The sequence below is a fragment of the Phyllobates terribilis genome, unplaced genomic scaffold, assembly GCF_046119375.1.
Source record: "Phyllobates terribilis strain yellow unplaced genomic scaffold, ASM4611937v1 Scaffold_236__1_contigs__length_3049075, whole genome shotgun sequence".
Taxonomy (NCBI): Eukaryota; Metazoa; Chordata; class Amphibia; order Anura; family Dendrobatidae; genus Phyllobates; species Phyllobates terribilis.
This window is the reverse complement of record NW_027362996.1, coordinates 2,766,992-2,786,775: the sequence shown is the minus strand read 5'-3', so window position 1 is coordinate 2,786,775 and position 19,784 is coordinate 2,766,992. Positions and strand designations below refer to the sequence as shown.

At 48.3% G+C, this 19,784-nt stretch overlaps 11 non-coding genes and 1 pseudogene across 11 annotated transcripts; all 12 read right to left on the bottom strand.

Annotated features, from left to right (window-relative positions):
- Positions 1-4,919: 4,919 nt before the first annotated feature.
- LOC141216929 (U2 spliceosomal RNA) lies at positions 4,920-4,997 on the bottom strand (annotated as a pseudogene).
- Positions 4,998-6,117: 1,120 nt separating this feature from the next.
- LOC141216135 (U2 spliceosomal RNA) lies at positions 6,118-6,308 on the bottom strand. Its single transcript, XR_012285178.1, has one exon. It is a non-coding gene; the product is annotated as a U2 spliceosomal RNA (small nuclear RNA).
- A 1,120-nt stretch (positions 6,309-7,428) lies between these two features.
- Positions 7,429-7,619, bottom strand: LOC141216134 (U2 spliceosomal RNA). Its single transcript, XR_012285177.1, has one exon. It is a non-coding gene; the product is annotated as a U2 spliceosomal RNA (small nuclear RNA).
- A 1,120-nt stretch (positions 7,620-8,739) lies between these two features.
- On the bottom strand, positions 8,740-8,930 carry LOC141216132 (U2 spliceosomal RNA). Its single transcript, XR_012285175.1, has one exon. It is a non-coding gene; the product is annotated as a U2 spliceosomal RNA (small nuclear RNA).
- A 1,120-nt stretch (positions 8,931-10,050) lies between these two features.
- Positions 10,051-10,241, bottom strand: LOC141216131 (U2 spliceosomal RNA). The gene has a single exon (XR_012285174.1). It is a non-coding gene; the product is annotated as a U2 spliceosomal RNA (small nuclear RNA).
- Positions 10,242-11,362: 1,121 nt separating this feature from the next.
- Positions 11,363-11,553, bottom strand: LOC141216130 (U2 spliceosomal RNA). Its single transcript, XR_012285173.1, has one exon. It is a non-coding gene; the product is annotated as a U2 spliceosomal RNA (small nuclear RNA).
- Positions 11,554-12,673: 1,120 nt separating this feature from the next.
- On the bottom strand, positions 12,674-12,864 carry LOC141216129 (U2 spliceosomal RNA). The gene has a single exon (XR_012285172.1). It is a non-coding gene; the product is annotated as a U2 spliceosomal RNA (small nuclear RNA).
- Positions 12,865-13,984: 1,120 nt separating this feature from the next.
- LOC141216128 (U2 spliceosomal RNA) lies at positions 13,985-14,175 on the bottom strand. The gene has a single exon (XR_012285171.1). It is a non-coding gene; the product is annotated as a U2 spliceosomal RNA (small nuclear RNA).
- Positions 14,176-15,294: 1,119 nt separating this feature from the next.
- LOC141216126 (U2 spliceosomal RNA) lies at positions 15,295-15,485 on the bottom strand. Its single transcript, XR_012285169.1, has one exon. It is a non-coding gene; the product is annotated as a U2 spliceosomal RNA (small nuclear RNA).
- A 1,119-nt stretch (positions 15,486-16,604) lies between these two features.
- LOC141216125 (U2 spliceosomal RNA) lies at positions 16,605-16,795 on the bottom strand. Its single transcript, XR_012285168.1, has one exon. It is a non-coding gene; the product is annotated as a U2 spliceosomal RNA (small nuclear RNA).
- Positions 16,796-17,915: 1,120 nt separating this feature from the next.
- On the bottom strand, positions 17,916-18,106 carry LOC141216339 (U2 spliceosomal RNA). Its single transcript, XR_012285375.1, has one exon. It is a non-coding gene; the product is annotated as a U2 spliceosomal RNA (small nuclear RNA).
- Positions 18,107-19,228: 1,122 nt separating this feature from the next.
- LOC141216124 (U2 spliceosomal RNA) lies at positions 19,229-19,419 on the bottom strand. The gene has a single exon (XR_012285167.1). It is a non-coding gene; the product is annotated as a U2 spliceosomal RNA (small nuclear RNA).
- Between the last annotated feature and the right edge of the window lie 365 nt (positions 19,420-19,784).

Sequence of the window (19,784 nt, the reverse complement as noted above, 5' to 3'; positions counted from 1 at the left end):
GGGCATGCATGAATGACCGGACGGGCAGTCCGCCCTGAATCGCCATCCACGACAAGTCCTTGTGCCCGTTGGTCAGCCTGTCAGACGACACATTTGTCCACACAGTCTCCAGCGTGTCCTGGTGAAGTCCTGTGATGTTCTCCACGTCATCCTTGGCTCTGATGAGCTTGTGGATAGTTTTGGGCTTCCACAAGTCGGGCTTGAGTCCCTCCAGTTGATGTTCCCCCACAAATCGAACGACGTCTCCGTAGAACCATGGCGTCGTCCAGTTGTAGGGGAAGGAGCTGTCCCACTTGTCCCAGCCGAGTCGCCTCCAAAGAGGAAGCAGGAAGAAGCGAGACATGGACCTGCCCGCGGAGCCATTCTTGACTTGCAAAGTCCGGCGGACACAATCACACACAAAAGAGGATCGCAGGAGGGTGGGGATATCTGGAACGCCCTTCCCACCCTTGCGAGGCTCCTTGTACATGACGGCCCGCCTGACTCTGTCCATCTTGGATCCCCAGACAAAGTGAAACACTGTCCTGGTAATGGCCCTGCACACAGTGACGTGTGGGGGCCAGGCCTGCGCCGTGTACTGCAAGACGGGCAGGACCTCATTACGCAGGACGAGTGCCTTACCCTCACAAGTGAGGTGTCTGAGGCTCCAGAGTCCGATCCGTTGCTTCACTTTGGCCAAGCGTTCTTGCCAGGACTTGAGGGCCGCTCCTTCCTTCCCGAACCAGACTCCCAGCACCTTGAGGAAATCCGGTTGAATGTTGAAGGGGAAGGGGGCGGAGGAGGCCGGCTGCCAATCCCCGAAGAGCATGGCTTCCGACTTCCTGCAGTTGACTTTGGCCCCTGAAGCCCGGCCGAACCTCTCACACGTCTGGACGAGGGCGTCGACTGAACCACGATCAGCGCAGAAGACGGTGACGTCGTCCATGTAGAGCGAGCACTTGACCTCGTGTCGTCCCGGACCCGGTGCGGTGATCCCTCTGATCTCTCCATTCTGCCGGATAGCCTCTGCGAAGAGTTCTATAACACAAACAAAAAGAAGAGGTGATAGAGGGCAGCCTTGTCTGACCCCAGAGAGGACAGGGAAGGGGTCAGTCTTCCAGCCGTTCACCAACACCGAGCTGTGGATATCAAAATACATCAGACGGACATACGAACAAAACATGTTACCCAAACCTAACCGGTGCAGAGCTCGGCCCATGAACTCGTGGGAAACCCGGTCGAAGGCCTTCTCCTGATCCAAGGAGACCAGGGCCGCGTGTGCGCGGCGGACCTTTGATGTACTCGACCGTGTCCCGCACGAGAGCGAGGCTGTCTGCGATGCGACGTCCAGGGATGCCGCAGGTCTGGTCCGGGTGGATGATCCGTCCGATGACCGTCTTAAGTCGTGTCGCCATCGTCTTGGCCAGGATCTTGTAGTCCACGTTGAGCAGAGTGATGGGACGCCAATTCCTCAGGTCGCACCTCTCTCCCTTCCGCTTGTACAGGATCGTGACCATTCCTTCCCTCAAAGATGGAGGCATTCTACCCTCCACCACCATCTCCTCGTACAGGTCCAACAGGTCCGGACAGATGAGGTCTCCCAGCGCTACATAGAGCTCCGCTGGAAGACCATCACTGCCCGGGGTCCTGCCGGTCCTAAAGGATTTAGCGGCAGAGAGCAATTCGCCCACCATCAGAGGTTTGTCCAAGGCTGCCGTGCCTGCAGGATCAAGATGGTTAGTGATACCTGACAGGAACTTATCAGCAGCGTCGGGGTCGGTAGTCTTGTGGGAGTAGAGTTCGCTGTAGAAGTCGCTGACGACCCTCATCACGTCCTCCTTCCCACGTCGCATGTTTCCGCTCTCGTCTCGCAGCTCGTTCAGGGGCGTGTGACCGGCATGAAGTTTCCTGAAAAAGAATGAGTTACATTTCTCACCCTTCTCCAGATTCTCCACTTTGGAACGGAAGACGATTCGCTTGGACTCCTCCTCAAAGTGCCTTTTCAGGCTCTTCTTGGTCTCCTCCAGCTCCTCCCTCACGTCCCAGCCGCAGTGAAGAAGGTCCTGCAGCGACCGCAGCTCGCGCTGCAGCCCTCTGAAGTCCCTCCTCTTCTCACACGCCTGTTGTCGACCCTTGGCCTGAAAGAAACAGCGAAACTCAACTTTAACATATTCCCACCAATCAGAGACTGTTTGGAAGCTACCCTTGTAGGACTGCCACATTGCGTAGGCTGCTCTCAGCTCCTCCACGACTTCATCCTGAGCCAGCAGAGCACAATTCAGCTTCCAGGAGCCGGGGCCGGACGGAAAACCGTCGCCGAGGACACCTTGTAAGTGAATGGCTCTGTGGTCGGAGAAGAAGCAGGGGACCATCGAGTGCCTACTCTGCCTGACTGCCCGAGAGGTGAACACAAAGTCAATCCTGGAGCGGAGTGAGCCATCGGGTCGGCTCCACGAATAGTTCGTGGAGCCTCTCCCCATGGAGCCCACCACGTCCTGAAGAGAGGCCTCGGTTACCATCTCGATGAGCAGCTTGGACGTGATGTCCAACTTGGCAGATGTGCCAGAACTACGACCATCCTCCTCGATGGGGCAGTTGAAATCCCCGGCCATCACTAAGGTCCTGGTGGTGGCAAGCTGAAGCCGCAGGGTCTGGAAAAGCTCCAAACGCTCATTCTTCAGTGGGGACGCATACACGTTGATGAACCTGACAGGTTCTCCTGCCCAGTTGCCATCTACAACAAGAGCCCTGCCGCAGATGAGCTCCTGGACGGACTCAAGCGTGAATGCGCCCCCCCTGATCAGAATTGCGACCCCCGCAGACTTGCAGTCACCCCCACCGGACCAGTAGGATGGACCGTGGGACCACTCCCTGGCCAGATGTTTGAAGGACCTAGAGGAGGGAAGGGAACATTCCTGCAACATATAAACATCACACAACTGGGAAGTAAGGAAGGCATAAATAGTCTGACGTCTGAACTTGTCCTTGATGCTCCTGACATTAATGGAAAATAAGTTAATATTAGCCATCATGTAGGGAAAAAAGAAAAAGTTAGCGCAGGCAATACACCTTAGTTACCACTCCGGTCGGGTGGTCCCTCGTCGGTGTTGACTGCTGGTGACGGGATCACCAGCAGGCCCTCTTCCTCCATCTGGTCAAGCAGCGCGGCCTCGATCTCGGCGACCACCAGTTCCTCCTCTTCTGGCTCGGCCACCAGGGTCTCAACCATGTGCTCCATCTCTTCTGGCTCAGGGAGGGTATCCTCCTTTTCGCCTACGAAATCCAGAATCTTCTTTTTGGAGGATTCAGTAGCAGGGCTGTCCTCCACCTTCCTCTTTCCCCGGGTTGGAACTGGGGAGACAAGAAGGGGAAAATCCTCCTCGGAATAGATAGCGGCGGGTGGAGGAAAGGTTAATTCCACCGCTACCATGGTCTGGGGAGGGAGAGTGGCTGCCGGGGCAGGGGAAAGGACACCTGCTGAGGAGTAGGGGAAGGAGGAAGAGGAAGTGGAATCCTCAGCAGGGGTGGCCGGGGTGGGGGGGGATTGGACGGGGGTGGCAGGGGGAGGGATCGAGAGAGGGGTGACAGAACTCTTACCCTCCTTTGACTTTTTCTTCTGCTTCGGAGCTGTTGGGACCGTCGCTGGGGCTTTGGCCACCGACTCCTTGACCGCTTTGGCCTTGGTCGTCTCGGCCTTGGCCGCTGGGGCCTTGGTCGTCGCGTCCTTGACCTTCACAGGCCTGGTCGTCGGGGCCTTGTCCTCCGGAGCTGGGGTCGTCGCAACCACCGATGCCCAGGATCTCTCACGCTTGGGGCAATCCTTGTATAGATGAGCCGCCAGCCCACACAGGTTGCAGGACGTCTTCTTCGGGCAGTCCTTCGAGCTGTGTCCCGTCACTCGACAAATCCTGCAGGCATCCTCCTTGCAGTCCTTCATCTCGTGGCCGTTCTTGCCGCATCTCCTGCAGTTCCGCGGCATGTCCGGGTAATAGATGAGGCCGTAGGAGTTGCCCAGGGAGAATGTCGGGGGCAGGTGCCGAAGTCCGTCTGAGTACGCCAGGACCCTGTGAAGTCTAACGGTCACCGACCACTTACCTGTCCAGAAGCCGAGTCCATTCAGGATGTGAGAGGGTTCCTTCACAACCAAACAGAAGCGTCTCAGGAAGGTACAGATGTCTTGGCCTGGGGTGTGCGGGTTGCGCATGGAGACCGTGATCCTCCTTTCGTCCCTCTGGATAGGGCAGCTACCTGTAAAAGCAGAGAAAGAATTATCCGGTCCTTTTGCGCTTACCATTTCCCAGAACCTCCTGCAGGTGTTCACAGTGGCGAAGGTGACGAAGAAGATCCCCGTCAAGAAGGTCTGGATGCTGAGGGTGTCCGACCTGGAGAAGCCTCGATCCAGCAGCATCTTCTGGCAGAACACGTCCGAGGACATGTCCGGCACCCTCCCATCCACTTCCTTCAGCTTCAGGGCCACCGTCTGCCGCATCCATGGCTCCAGGGCTGGAGCTTCGTGGCGGGGCTTCTGGGGTCCCTTCTGCTGGCCAGACGTGGAGGCAGAGTCCTTGGGGTCAGAATCGGCTCCTGGCTGGGCCCTCCTGGCTGTCCCCTGCTCCAGGCTCTTCTTTTCAGCCTTCCTCGCAGCGCTTGCCATGGCTTTCCTCCTGCAGTTACTTCTTGGAGCTGGATCTGGAACTCTTCCCGGAATGGGTGGAGCTATGCAGATTCTTCTCCCGTCGTGTTCTGGACAAATTCCCCGAAAGGTCTTTGTCTCGATGATTTTCTTCCTCGAAGATTCCACAGGACAGCCCGATTCTTCTCCGAGTCTTCGTCTTCTTCTGGATTCTTTAGAGCTTCTTCCTCCCACCGATATCCGCCTTCCTTCTCCGATGTCAGCTGGGCTCCGAAGCTCTTCTCCTTCCGAGTTCGATCGCTCTCGTCAAGTGTAGATCGTAGCTCTTGTGTTCTTAAAAGAACAGATACTACACTTGATGTTAGCCAAAAGGCCGAGAAGCGATAACCAGAATTGGTTTCCGACTACGGTGCCACCCAAGGATTCTGAAAAGTCCATTTGTGGAGATGGCCACCTGGACTCCCGTTAAGAAGACATGCTGTCAACCTCTAGATCCCTCACATGCCTGCACTTTTCGGCTTGCTGCTGCTGCAATCCACGCGTTTTAGATCTGCATAACTCCACCTCTTTTAGCACAGTACCCTCAACCCCCGGCTGTTCCCACCCGCCTCAACACCGTTGGAAGGGAGGAGAACCAATTAAGGCGGGGGGGGGGTGGAACGAGCAGCTGTCTACCCTTAGCAGGAGGGTTGCTGATTAATTACCTCTCCTGCTGCTGCTGCTGCTGGCTGTCCAGCAGCAGACTGAAGGTGGCTGCTGCTGTGCGCAGGTATATAAAGGCTCAGAGCCTATTATGACACGCGCAGCCAGCGTTCCATTGCCACATTCCGTCTACTGCAGGCGGGATACCTGGATGGCTGAATGTCACTGAGAAGCTCACAGAGACCGCCATAAGCAACAGTTTAAAAGAATGCCACAGACAAATCAACCAAACTTTTTGGGTTGGTTTCTCTTTTATAGTCTGCAGGCATTAAATGAAAGAAGTCAGTGTTCCAGCAGAGGGAGACAACGTTTCAGAAAAGGCATTGTAGCAAACCAAAAAAGAAATTTTAAGCGCAGCAGAGTAACCAGCTCACATACCTGTTAGCTCAGGTGAGTTTAAAAGGCTGCTGTTGATAACAAGGGCATTTGCTAAATAGATGGTGTGTGTGCAACAATATACTGAAAGGTCAATTATATTGTGCAGCTTATCTCACCACCTGTAGTTATTTAGGTGAAAGCTCCAAAATGCTTGCCTAATATGTCTGTTTATCCAAAAGGAAGTATAGAGGGAGAGCTAGATAGATAGCATTGCATTACATTACATTACATGGCAATGCAATGCACAGTTGCTGAAGTTGAACCAAAATGAGCTTGTCATCTGGCTTCTGCAACTTTTAACATGAAAAATCCAATGAGGAGAAGAAAAGCAAAGCCAAAGAGTCCATCCCAAAATCCGACAAACAAGCAAAATGAACAAAAAGCATTGAATTCAATTCTTTCTGATTTTAGAAACTGCATTAAAGAAGGGGTGCACCGGTCCTGGAGATACTGCAATACCAGGTCAATGCGTGGAGTGGACAGAGCAAGCTCTTTTTCCATCTCCCTGTTCTAAAAATCCATTTAATATATGGTCCCCAGATAGGGGACGTATCAGATATTAAACTGATAAGAACAGATACTACACTTGATCTTAGCCAAAAGGCCGAGAAGCGATAACCAGAATTGGTTTCCGACTACGGTGCCACCCAAGGATTCTGAAAAGTCCATTTGTGGAGATGGCCACCTGGACTCCCGTTAAGAAGACATGCTGTCAACCTCTAGATCCCTCACATGCCTGCACTTTTCGGCTTGCTGCTGCTGCAATCCACGCGTTTTAGATCTGCATAACTCCACCTCTTTTAGCACAGTACCCTCAACCCCCGGCTGTTCCCACCCGCCTCAACACCGTTGGAAGGGAGGAGAACCAATTAAGGCGGGGGGGGGGTGGAACGAGCAGCTGTCTACCCTTAGCAGGAGGGTTGCTGATTAATTACCTCTCCTGCTGCTGCTGCTGCTGGCTGTCCAGCAGCAGACTGAAGGTGGCTGCTGCTGTGCGCAGGTATATAAAGGCTCAGAGCCTATTATGACACGCGCAGCCAGCGTTCCATTGCCACATTCCGTCTACTGCAGGCGGGATACCTGGATGGCTGAATGTCACTGAGAAGCTCACAGAGACCGCCATAAGCAAGAGTTTAAAAGAATGCCACAGACTAATCAACCAAACTTTTTGGGTTGGTTTCTCTTTTATAGTCTGCAGGCATTAAATGAAAGAAGTCAGTGTTCCAGCAGAGGGAGACAACGTTTCAGAAAAGGCATTGTAGCAAACCAAAAAAGAAATTTTAAGCGCAGCAGAGTAACCAGCTCACATACCTGTTAGCTCAGGTGAGTTTAAAAGGCTGCTGTTGATAACAAGGGCATTTGCTAAATAGATGGTGTGTGTGCAACAATATACTGAAAGGTCAATTATATTGTGCAGCTTATCTCACCACCTGTAGTTATTTAGGTGAAAGCTCCAAAATGCTTGCCTAATATGTCTGTTTATCCAAAAGGAAGTATAGAGGGAGAGCTAGATAGATAGCATTGCATTACATTACATTACATGGCAATGCAATGCACAGTTGCTGAAGTTGAACCAAAATGAGCTTGTCATCTGGCTTCTGCAACTTTTAACATGAAAAATCCAATGAGGAGAAGAAAAGCAAAGCCAAAGAGTCCATCCCAAAATCCGACAAACAAGCAAAATGAACAAAAAGCATTGAATTCAATTCTTTCTGATTTTAGAAACTGCATTAAAGAAGGGGTGCACCGGTCCTGGAGATACTGCAATACCAGGTCAATGCGTGGAGTGGACAGAGCAAGCTCTTTTTCCATCTCCCTGTTCTAAAAATCCATTTAATATATGGTCCCCAGATAGGGGACGTATCAGATATTAAACTGATAAGAACAGATACTACACTTGATCTTAGCCAAAAGGCCGAGAAGCGATAACCAGAATTGGTTTCCGACTACGGTGCCACCCAAGGATTCTGAAAAGTCCATTTGTGGAGATGGCCACCTGGACTCCCGTTAAGAAGACATGCTGTCAACCTCTAGATCCCTCACATGCCTGCACTTTTCGGCTTGCTGCTGCTGCAATCCACGCGTTTTAGATCTGCATAACTCCACCTCTTTTAGCACAGTACCCTCAACCCCCGGCTGTTCCCACCCGCCTCAACACAGTTGGAAGGGAGGAGAACCAATTAAGGCGGGGGGGGGGTGGAACGAGCAGCTGTCTACCCTTAGCAGGAGGGTTGCTGATTAATTACCTCTCCTGCTGCTGCTGCTGCTGGCTGTCCAGCAGCAGACTGAAGGTGGCTGCTGCTGTGCGCAGGTATATAAAGGCTCAGAGCCTATTATGACACGCGCAGCCAGCGTTCCATTGCCACATTCCGTCTACTGCAGGCGGGATACCTGGATGGCTGAATGTCACTGAGAAGCTCACAGAGACCGCCATAAGCAACAGTTTAAAAGAATGCCACAGACTAATCAACCAAACTTTTTGGGTTGGTTTCTCTTTTATAGTCTGCAGGCATTAAATGAAAGAAGTCAGTGTTCCAGCAGAGGGAGACAACGTTTCAGAAAAGGCATTGTAGCAAACCAAAAAAGAAATTTTAAGCGCAGCAGAGTAACCAGCTCACATACCTGTTAGCTCAGGTGAGTTTAAAAGGCTGCTGTTGATAACAAGGGCATTTGCTAAATAGATGGTGTGTGTGCAACAATATACTGAAAGGTCAATTATTTTGTGCAGCTTATCTCACCACCTGTAGTTATTTAGGTGAAAGCTCCAAAATGCTTGCCTAATATGTCTGTTTATCCAAAAGGAAGTATAGAGGGAGAGCTAGATAGATAGCATTGCATTACATTACATTACATGGCAATGCAATGCACAGTTGCTGAAGTTGAACCAAAATGAGCTTGTCATCTGGCTTCTGCAACTTTTAACATGAAAAATCCAATGAGGAGAAGAAAAGCAAAGCCAAAGAGTCCATCCCAAATTCCGACAAACAAGCAAAATGAACAAAAAGCATTGAATTCAATTCTTTCTGATTTTAGAAACTGCATTAAAGAAGGGGTGCACCGGTCCTGGAGATACTGCAATACCAGGTCAATGCGTGGAGTGGACAGAGCAAGCTCTTTTTCCATCTCCCTGTTCTAAAAATCCATTTAATATATGGTCCCCAGATAGGGGACGTATCAGATATTAAACTGATAAGAACAGATACTACACTTGATCTTAGCCAAAAGGCCGAGAAGCGATAACCAGAATTGGTTTCCGACTACGGTGCCACCCAAGGATTCTGAAAAGTCCATTTGTGGAGATGGCCACCTGGACTCCCGTTAAGAAGACATGCTGTCAACCTCTAGATCCCTCACATGCCTGCACTTTTCGGCTTGCTGCTGCTGCAATCCACGCGTTTTAGATCTGCATAACTCCACCTCTTTTAGCACAGTACCCTCAACCCCCGGCTGTTCCCACCCGCCTCAACACAGTTGGAAGGGAGGAGAACCAATTAAGGCGGGGGGGGGGTGGAACGAGCAGCTGTCTACCCTTAGCAGGAGGGTTGCTGATTAATTACCTCTCCTGCTGCTGCTGCTGCTGGCTGTCCAGCAGCAGACTGAAGGTGGCTGCTGCTGTGCGCAGGTATATAAAGGCTCAGAGCCTATTATGACACGCGCAGCCAGCGTTCCATTGCCACATTCCGTCTACTGCAGGCGGGATACCTGGATGGCTGAATGTCACTGAGAAGCTCACAGAGACCGCCATAAGCAACAGTTTAAAAGAATGCCACAGACTAATCAACCAAACTTTTTGGGTTGGTTTCTCTTTTATAGTCTGCAGGCATTAAATGAAAGAAGTCAGTGTTCCAGCAGAGGGAGACAACGTTTCAGAAAAGGCATTGTAGCAAACCAAAAAAGAAATTTTAAGCGCAGCAGAGTAACCAGCTCACATACCTGTTAGCTCAGGTGAGTTTAAAAGGCTGCTGTTGATAACAAGGGCATTTGCTAAATAGATGGTGTGTGTGCAACAATATACTGAAAGGTCAATTATTTTGTGCAGCTTATCTCACCACCTGTAGTTATTTAGGTGAAAGCTCCAAAATGCTTGCCTAATATGTCTGTTTATCCAAAAGGAAGTATAGAGGGAGAGCTAGATAGATAGCATTGCATTACATTACATTACATGGCAATGCAATGCACAGTTGCTGAAGTTGAACCAAAATGAGCTTGTCATCTGGCTTCTGCAACTTTTAACATGAAAAATCCAATGAGGAGAAGAAAAGCAAAGCCAAAGAGTCCATCCCAAAATCCGACAAACAAGCAAAATGAACAAAAAGCATTGAATTCAATTCTTTCTGATTTTAGAAACTGCATTAAAGAAGGGGTGCACCGGTCCTGGAGATACTGCAATACCAGGTCAATGCGTGGAGTGGACAGAGCAAGCTCTTTTTCCATCTCCCTGTTCTAAAAATCCATTTAATATATGGTCCCCAGATAGGGGACGTATCAGATATTAAACTGATAAGAACAGATACTACACTTGATCTTAGCCAAAAGGCCGAGAAGCGATAACCAGAATTGGTTTCCGACTACGGTGCCACCCAAGGATTCTGAAAAGTCCATTTGTGGAGATGGCCACCTGGACTCCCGTTAAGAAGACATGCTGTCAACCTCTAGATCCCTCACATGCCTGCACTTTTCGGCTTGCTGCTGCTGCAATCCACGCGTTTTAGATCTGGATAACTCCACCTCTTTTAGCACAGTACCCTCAACCCCCGGCTGTTCCCACCCGCCTCAACACCGTTGGAAGGGAGGAGAACCAATTAAGGCGGGGGGGGGGGTGGAACGAGCAGCTGTCTACCCTTAGCAGGAGGGTTGCTGATTAATTACCTCTCCTGCTGCTGCTGCTGCTGGCTGTCCAGCAGCAGACTGAAGGTGGCTGCTGCTGTGCGCAGGTATATAAAGGCTCAGAGCCTATTATGACACGCGCAGCCAGCGTTCCATTGCCACATTCCGTCTACTGCAGGCGGGATACCTGGATGGCTGAATGTCACTGAGAAGCTCACAGAGACCGCCATAAGCAACAGTTTAAAAGAATGCCACAGACTAATCAACCAAACTTTTTGGGTTGGTTTCTCTTTTATAGTCTGCAGGCATTAAATGAAAGAAGTCAGTGTTCCAGCAGAGGGAGACAACGTTTCAGAAAAGGCATTGTAGCAAACCAAAAAAGAAATTTTAAGCACAGCAGAGTAACCAGCTCACATACCTGTTAGCTCAGGTGAGTTTAAAAGGCTGCTGTTGATAACAAGGGCATTTGCTAAATAGATGGTGTGTGTGCAACAATATACTGAAAGGTCAATTATATTGTGCAGCTTATCTCACCACCTGTAGTTATTTAGGTGAAAGCTCCAAAATGCTTGCCTAATATGTCTGTTTATCCAAAAGGAAGTATAGAGGGAGAGCTAGATAGATAGCATTGCATTACATTACATTACATGGCAATGCAATGCACAGTTGCTGAAGTTGAACCAAAATGAGCTTGTCATCTGGCTTCTGCAACTTTTAACATGAAAAATCCAATGAGGAGAAGAAAAGCAAAGCCAAAGAGTCCATCCCAAAATCCGACAAACAAGCAAAATGAACAAAAAGCATTGAATTCAATTCTTTCTGATTTTAGAAACTGCATTAAAGAAGGGGTGCACCGGTCCTGGAGATACTGCAATACCAGGTCAATGCGTGGAGTGGACAGAGCAAGCTCTTTTTCCATCTCCCTGTTCTAAAAATCCATTTAATATATGGTCCCCAGATAGGGGACGTATCAGATATTAAACTGATAAGAACAGATACTACACTTGATCTTAGCCAAAAGGCCGAGAAGCGATAACCAGAATTGGTTTCCGACTACGGTGCCACCCAAGGATTCTGAAAAGTCCATTTGTGGAGATGGCCACCTGGACTCCCGTTAAGAAGACATGCTGTCAACCTCTAGATCCCTCACATGCCTGCACTTTTCGGCTTGCTGCTGCTGCAATCCACGCGTTTTAGATCTGGATAACTCCACCTCTTTTAGCACAGTACCCTCAACCCCCGGCTGTTCCCACCCGCCTCAACACCGTTGGAAGGGAGGAGAACCAATTAAGGCGGGGGGGGGGGTGGAACGAGCAGCTGTCTACCCTTAGCAGGAGGGTTGCTGATTAATTACCTCTCCTGCTGCTGCTGCTGCTGGCTGTCCAGCAGCAGACTGAAGGTGGCTGCTGCTGTGCGCAGGTATATAAAGGCTCAGAGCCTATTATGACACGCGCAGCCAGCGTTCCATTGCCACATTCCGTCTACTGCAGGCGGGATACCTGGATGGCTGAATGTCACTGAGAAGCTCACAGAGACCGCCATAAGCAACAGTTTAAAAGAATGCCACAGACTAATCAACCAAACTTTTTGGGTTGGTTTCTCTTTTATAGTCTGCAGGCATTAAATGAAAGAAGTCAGTGTTCCAGCAGAGGGAGACAACGTTTCAGAATAGGCATTGTAGCAAACCAAAAAAGAAATTTTAAGCGCAGCAGAGTAACCAGCTCACATACCTGTTAGCTCAGGTGAGTTTAAAAGGCTGCTGTTGATAACAAGGGCATTTGCTAAATAGATGGTGTGTGTGCAACAATATACTGAAAGGTCAATTATATTGTGCAGCTTATCTCACCACCTGTAGTTATTTAGGTGAAAGCTCCAAAATGCTTGCCTAATATGTCTGTTTATCCAAAAGGAAGTATAGAGGGAGAGCTAGATAGATAGCATTGCATTACATTACATTACATGGCAATGCAATGCACAGTTGCTGAAGTTGAACCAAAATGAGCTTGTCATCTGGCTTCTGCAACTTTTAACATGAAACATCCAATGAGGAGAAGAAAAGCAAAGCCAAAGAGTCCATCCCAAAATCCGACAAACAAGCAAAATGAACAAAAACATTGAATTCAATTCTTTCTGATTTTAGAAACTGCATTAAAGAAGGGGTGCACCGGTCCTGGAGATACTGCAATACCAGGTCAATGCGTGGAGTGGACAGAGCAAGCTCTTTTTCCATCTCCCTGTTCTAAAAATCCATTTAATATATGGTCCCCAGATAGGGGACGTATCAGATATTAAACTGATAAGAACAGATACTACACTTGATCTTAGCCAAAAGGCCGAGAAGCGATAACCAGAATTGGTTTCCGACTACGGTGCCACCCAAGGATTCTGAAAAGTCCATTTGTGGAGATGGCCACCTGGACTCCCGTTAAGAAGACATGCTGTCAACCTCTAGATCCCTCACATGCCTGCACTTTTCGGCTTGCTGCTGCTGCAATCCACGCGTTTTAGATCTGCATAACTCCACCTCTTTTAGCACAGTACCTTCAACCCCCGGCTGTTCCCACCCGCCTCAACACCGTTGGAAGGGAGGAGAACCAATTAAGGCGGGGGGGGGGTGGAACGAGCAGCTGTCTACCCTTAGCAGGAGGGTTGCTGATTAATTACCTCTCCTGCTGCTGCTGCTGCTGGCTGTCCAGCAGCAGACTGAAGGTGGCTGCTGCTGTGCGCAGGTATATAAAGGCTCAGAGCCTATTATGACACGCGCAGCCAGCGTTCCATTGCCACATTCCGTCTACTGCAGGCGGGATACCTGGATGGCTGAATGTCACTGAGAAGCTCACAGAGACCGCCATAAGCAACAGTTTAAAAGAATGCCACAGACTAATCAACCAAACTTTTTGGGTTGGTTTCTCTTTTATAGTCTGCAGGCATTAAATGAAAGAAGTCAGTGTTCCAGCAGAGGGAGACAACGTTTCAGAAAAGGCATTGTAGCAAACCAAAAAAGAAATTTTAAGCGCAGCAGAGTAACCAGCGCACATACCTGTTAGCTCAGGTGAGTTTAAAAGGCTGCTGTTGATAACAAGGGCATTTGCTAAATAGATGGTGTGTGTGCAACAATATACTGAAAGGTCAATTATATTGTGCAGCTTATCTCACCACCTGTAGTTATTTAGGTGAAAGCTCCAAAATGCTTGCCTAATATGTCTGTTTATCCAAAAGGAAGTATAGAGGGAGAGCTAGATAGATAGCATTGCATTACATTACATTACATGGCAATGCAATGCACAGTTGCTGAAGTTGAACCAAAATGAGCTTGTCATCTGGCTTCTGCAACTTTTAACATGAAAAATCCAATGAGGAGAAGAAAAGCAAAGCCAAAGAGTCCATCCCAAAATCCGACAAACAAGCAAAATGAACAAAAAGCATTGAATTCAATTCTTTCTGATTTTAGAAACTGCATTAAAGAAGGGGTGCACCGGTCCTGGAGATACTGCAATACCAGGTCAATGCGTGGAGTGGACAGAGCAAGCTCTTTTTCCATCTCCCTGTTCTAAAAATCCATTTAATATATGGTCCCCAGATAGGGGACGTATCAGATATTAAACTGATAAGAACAGATACTACACTTGATCTTAGCCAAAAGGCCGAGAAGCGATAACCAGAATTGGTTTCCGACTACGGTGCCACCCAAGGATTCTGAAAAGTCCATTTGTGGAGAAGGCCACCTGGACTCCCGTTAAGAAGACATGCTGTCAACCTCTAGATCCCTCACATGCCTGCACTTTTCGGCTTGCTGCTGCTGCAATCCACGCGTTTTAGATCTGCATAACTCCACCTCTTTTAGCACAGTACCCTCAACCCCCGGCTGTTCCCACCCGCCTCAACACCGTTGGAAGGGAGGAGAACCAATTAAGGCGGGGGGGGGTGGAACGAGCAGCTGTCTACCCTTAGCAGGAGGGTTGCTGATTAATTACCTCTCCTGCTCCTGCTGCTGCTGGCTGTCCAGCAGCAGACTGAAGGTGGCTGCTGCTGTGCGCAGGTATATAAAGGCTCAGAGCCTATTATGACACGCGCAGCCAGCGTTCCATTGCCACATTCCGTCTACTGCAGGCGGGATACCTGGATGGCTGAATGTCACTGAGAATCTCACAGAGACCGCCATAAGCAACAGTTTAAAAGAATGCCACAGACTAATCAACCAAACTTTTTGGGTTGGTTTCTCTTTTATAGTCTGCAGGCATTAAATGAAAGAAGTCAGTGTTCCAGCAGAGGGAGACAACGTTTCAGAAAAGGCATTGTAGCAAACCAAAAAAGAAATTTTAAGCGCAGCAGAGTAACCAGCTCACATACCTGTTAGCTCAGGTGAGTTTAAAAGGCTGCTGTTGATAACAAGGGCATTTGCTAAATAGATGGTGTGTGTGCAACAATATACTGAAAGGTCAATTATATTGTGCAGCTTATCTCACCACCTGTAGTTATTTAGGTGAAAGCTCCAAAATGCTTGCCTAATATGTCTGTTTATCCAAAAGGAAGTATAGAGGGAGAGCTAGATAGATAGCATTGCATTACATTACATTACATGGCAATGCAATGCACAGTTGCTGAAGTTGAACCAAAATGAGCTTGTCATCTGGCTTCTGCAACTTTTAACATGAAAAATCCAATGAGGAGAAGAAAAGCAAAGCCAAAGAGTCCATCCCAAAATCCGACAAACAAGCAAAATGAACAAAAAGCATTGAATTCAATTCTTTCTGATTTTAGAAACTGCATTAAAGAAGGGGTGCACCGGTCCTGGAGATACTGCAATACCAGGTCAATGCGTGGAGTGGACAGAGCAAGCTCTTTTTCCATCTCCCTGTTCTAAAAATCCATTTAATATATGGTCCCCAGATAGGGGACGTATCAGATATTAAACTGATAAGAACAGATACTACACTTGATCTTAGCCAAAAGGCCGAGAAGCGATAACCAGAATTGGTTTCCGACTACGGTGCCACCCAAGGATTCTGAAAAGTCCATTTGTGGAGATGGCCACCTGGACTCCCGTTAAGAAGACATGCTGTCAACCTCTAGATCCCTCACATGCCTGCACTTTTCGGCTTGCTGCTGCTGCAATCCACGCGTTTTAGATCTGCATAACTCCACCTCTTTTAGCACAGTACCCTCAACCCCCGGCTGTTCCCACCCGCCTCAACACCGTTGGAAGGGAGGAGAACCAATTAAGGCGGGGGGGGGTGGAACGAGCAGCTGTCTACCCTTAGCAGGAGGGTTGCTGATTAATTACCTCTCCTGCTGCTGCTGCTGCTGGCTGTCCAGCAGCAGACTGAAGGTGGCTGCTGCTGTGCGCAGGTATATAAAGGCTCAGAGCCTATTATGACACGCGCAGCCAGCGTTCCATTGCCACATTCCGTCTACTGCAGGCGGGATACCTGGATGGCTGAATGTCACTGAGAAGCTCACAGAGACCGCCATAAGCAACAGTTTAAAAGAATGCCACAGACTAATCAACCAAACTTTTTGGGTTGGTTTCTCTTTTATAGTCTGCAGGCATTAAATGAAAGAAGTCAGTGTTCCAGCAGAGGGAGACAACGTTTCAGAAAAGGCATTGTAGCAAACCAAAAAAGAAATTTTAAGCGCAGCAGAGTAACCAGCTCACATACCTGTTAGCTCAGGTGAGTTTAAAAGGCTGCTGTTGATAACAAGGGCATTTGCTAAATAGATGGTGTGTGTGCAACAATATACTGAAAGGTCAATTATATTGTGCAGCTTATCTCACCACCTGTAGTTATTTAGGTGAAAGCTCCAAAATGCTTGCCTAATATGTCTGTTTATCCAAAAGGAAGTATAGAGGGAGAGCTAGATAGATAGCATTGCATTACATTACATTACATGGCAATGCAATGCACAGTTGCTGAAGTTGAACCAAAATGAGCTTGTCATCTGGCTTCTGCAACTTTTAACATGAAAAATCCAATGAGGAGAAGAAAAGCAAAGCCAAAGAGTCCATCCCAAAATCCGACAAACAAGCAAAATGAACAAAAAGCATTGAATTCAATTCTTTCTGATTTTAGAAACTGCATTAAAGAAGGGGTGCACCGGTCCTGGAGATACTGCAATACCAGGTCAATGCGTGGAGTGGACAGAGCAAGCTCTTTTTCCATCTCCCTGTTCTAAAAATCCATTTAATATATGGTCCCCAGATAGGGGACGTATCAGATATTAAACTGATAAGAACAGATACTACACTTGATCTTAGCCAAAAGGCCGAGAAGCGATAACCAGAATTGGTTTCCGACTACGGTGCCACCCAAGGATTCTGAAAAGTCCATTTGTGGAGATGGCCACCTGGACTCCCGTTAAGAAGACATGCTGTCAACCTCTAGATCCCTCACATGCCTGCACTTTTCGGCTTGCTGCTGCTGGAATCCACGCATTTTAGATCTGCATAACTCCACCTCTTTTAGCACAGTACCCTCAACCCCCGGCTGTTCCCACCCGCCTCAACACCGTTGGAAGGGAGGAGAACCAATTAAGGCGGGGGGGGGGTGGAACGAGCAGCTGTCTACCCTTAGCAGGAGGGTTGCTGATTAATTACCTGTCCTGCTGCTGCTGCTGCTGGCTGTCCAGCAGCAGACTGAAGGTGGCTGCTGCTGTGCGCAGGTATATAAAGGCTCAGAGCCTATTATGACACGCGCAGCCAGCGTTCCATTGCCACATTCCGTCTACTGCAGGCGGGATACCTGGATGGCTGAATGTCACTGAGAAGCTCACAGAGACCGCCATAAGCAACAGTTTAAAAGAATGCCACAGACTAATCAACCAAACTTTTTGGGTTGGTTTCTCTTTTATAGTCTGCAGGCATTAAATGAAAGAAGTCAGTGTTCCAGCAGAGGGAGACAACGTTTCAGAAAAGGCATTGTAGCAAACCAAAAAAGAAATTTTAAGCGCAGCAGAGTAACCAGCTCACATACCTGTTAGCTCAGGTGAGTTTAAAAGGCTGCTGTTGATAACAAGGGCATTTGCTAAACAGATGGTGTGTGTGCAACAATATACTGAAAGGTCAATTATATTGTGCAGCTTATCTCACCACCTGTAGTTATTTAGGTGAAAGCTCCAAAATGCTTGCCTAATATGTCTGTTTATCCAAAAGGAAGTATAGAGGGAGAGCTAGATAGATAGCATTGCATTACATTACATTACATGGCAATGCAATGCACAGTTGCTGAAGTTGAACCAAAATGAGCTTGTCATCTGGCTTCTGCAACTTTTAACATGAAAAATCCAATGAGGAGAAGAAAAGCAAAGCCAAAGAGTCCATCCCAAAATCCGACAAACAAGCAAAATGAACAAAAAGCATTGAATTCAATTCTTTCTGATTTTAGAAACTGCATTAAAGAAGGGGTGCACCGGTCCTGGAGATACTGCAATACCAGGTCAATGCGTGGAGTGGACAGAGCAAGCTCTTTTTCCATCTCCCTGTTCTAAAAATCCATTTAATATATGGTCCCCAGATAGGGGACGTATCAGCTATTAAACTGATAAGAACAGATACTACACTTGATCTTAGCCAAAAGGCCGAGAAGCGATAACCAGAATTGGTTTCCGACTACGGTGCCACCCAAGGATTCTGAAAAGTCCATTTGTGGAGATGGCCACCTGGACTCCCGTTAAGAAGACATGCTGTCAACCTCTAGATCCCTCACATGCCTGCACTTTTCGGCTTGCTGCTGCTGCAATCCACGCGTTTTAGATCTGCATAACTCCACCTCTTTTAGCACAGTACCCTCAACCCCCGGCTGTTCCCACCCGCCTCAACACCGTTGGAAGGGAGGAGAACCAATTAAGGCGGGGGGGTGGGGTGGAACGAGCAGCTGTCTACCCTTAGCAGGAGGGTTGCTGATTAATTACCTCTCCTGCTGCTGCTGCTGCTGGCTGTCCAGCAGCAGACTGAAGGTGGCTGCTGCTGTGCGCAGGTATATAAAGGCTCAGAGCCTATTATGACACGCGCAGCCAGCGTTCCATTGCCACATTCCGTCTACTGCAGGCGGGATACCTGGATGGCTGAATGTCACTGAGAAGCTCACAGAGACCGCCATAAGCAACAGTTTAAAAGAATGCCACAGACTAATCAACCAAACTTTTTAGGTTGGTTTCTCTTTTATAGTCTGCAGGCATTAAATGAAAGAAGTCAGTGTTCCAGCAGAGGGAGACAACGTTTCAGAAAAGGCATTGTAGCAAACCAAAAAAGAAATTTTAAGCGCAGCAGAGTAACCAGCTCACATACCTGTTAGCTCAGGTGAGTTTAAAAGGCTGCTGTTGATAACAAGGGCATTTGCTAAATAGATGGTGTGTGTGCAACAATATACTGAAAGGTCAATTATATTGTGCAGCTTATCTCACCACCTGTAGTTATTTAGGTGAAAGCTCCAAAATGCTTGCCTAATATGTCTGTTTATCCAAAAGGAAGTATAGAGGGAGAGCTAGATAGATAGCATTGCATTACATTACATTACATGGCAATGCAATGCACAGTTGCTGAAGTTGAACCAAAATGAGCTTGTTATCTGGCTTCTGCAACTTTTAACATGAAAAATCCAATGAGGAGAAGAAAAGCAAAGCCAAAGAGTCCATCCCAAAATCCGACAAACAAGCAAAATGAACAAAAAGCATTGAATTCAATTCTTTCTGATTTTAGAAACTGCATTAAAGAAGGGGTGCACCGGTCCTGGAGATACTGCAATACCAGGTCAATGCGTGGAGTGGACAGAGCAAGCTCTTTTTCCATCTCCCTGTTCTAAAAATCCATTTAATATATGGTCCCCAGATAGGGGACGTATCAGATATTAAACTGATAAGAACAGATACTACACTTGATCTTAGCCAAAAGGCCGAGAAGCGATAACCAGAATTGGTTTCCGACTACGGTGCCACCCAAGGATTCTGAAAAGTCCATTTGTGGAGATGGCCACCTGGACTCCCGTTAAGAAGACATGCTGTCAACCTCTAGATCCCTCACATGCCTGCACTTTTCGGCTTGCTGCTGCTGCAATCCACGCGTTTTAGATCTGCATAACTCCACCTCTTTTAGCACAGTACCCTCAACCCCCGGCTGTTCCCACCCGCCTCAACACCGTTGGAAGGGAGGAGAACCAATTAAGGCGGGGGGGTGGGGTGGAACGAGCAGCTGTCTACCCTTAGCAGGAGGGTTGCTGATTAATTACCTCTCCTGCTGCTGCTGCTGCTGGCTGTCCAGCAGCAGACTGAA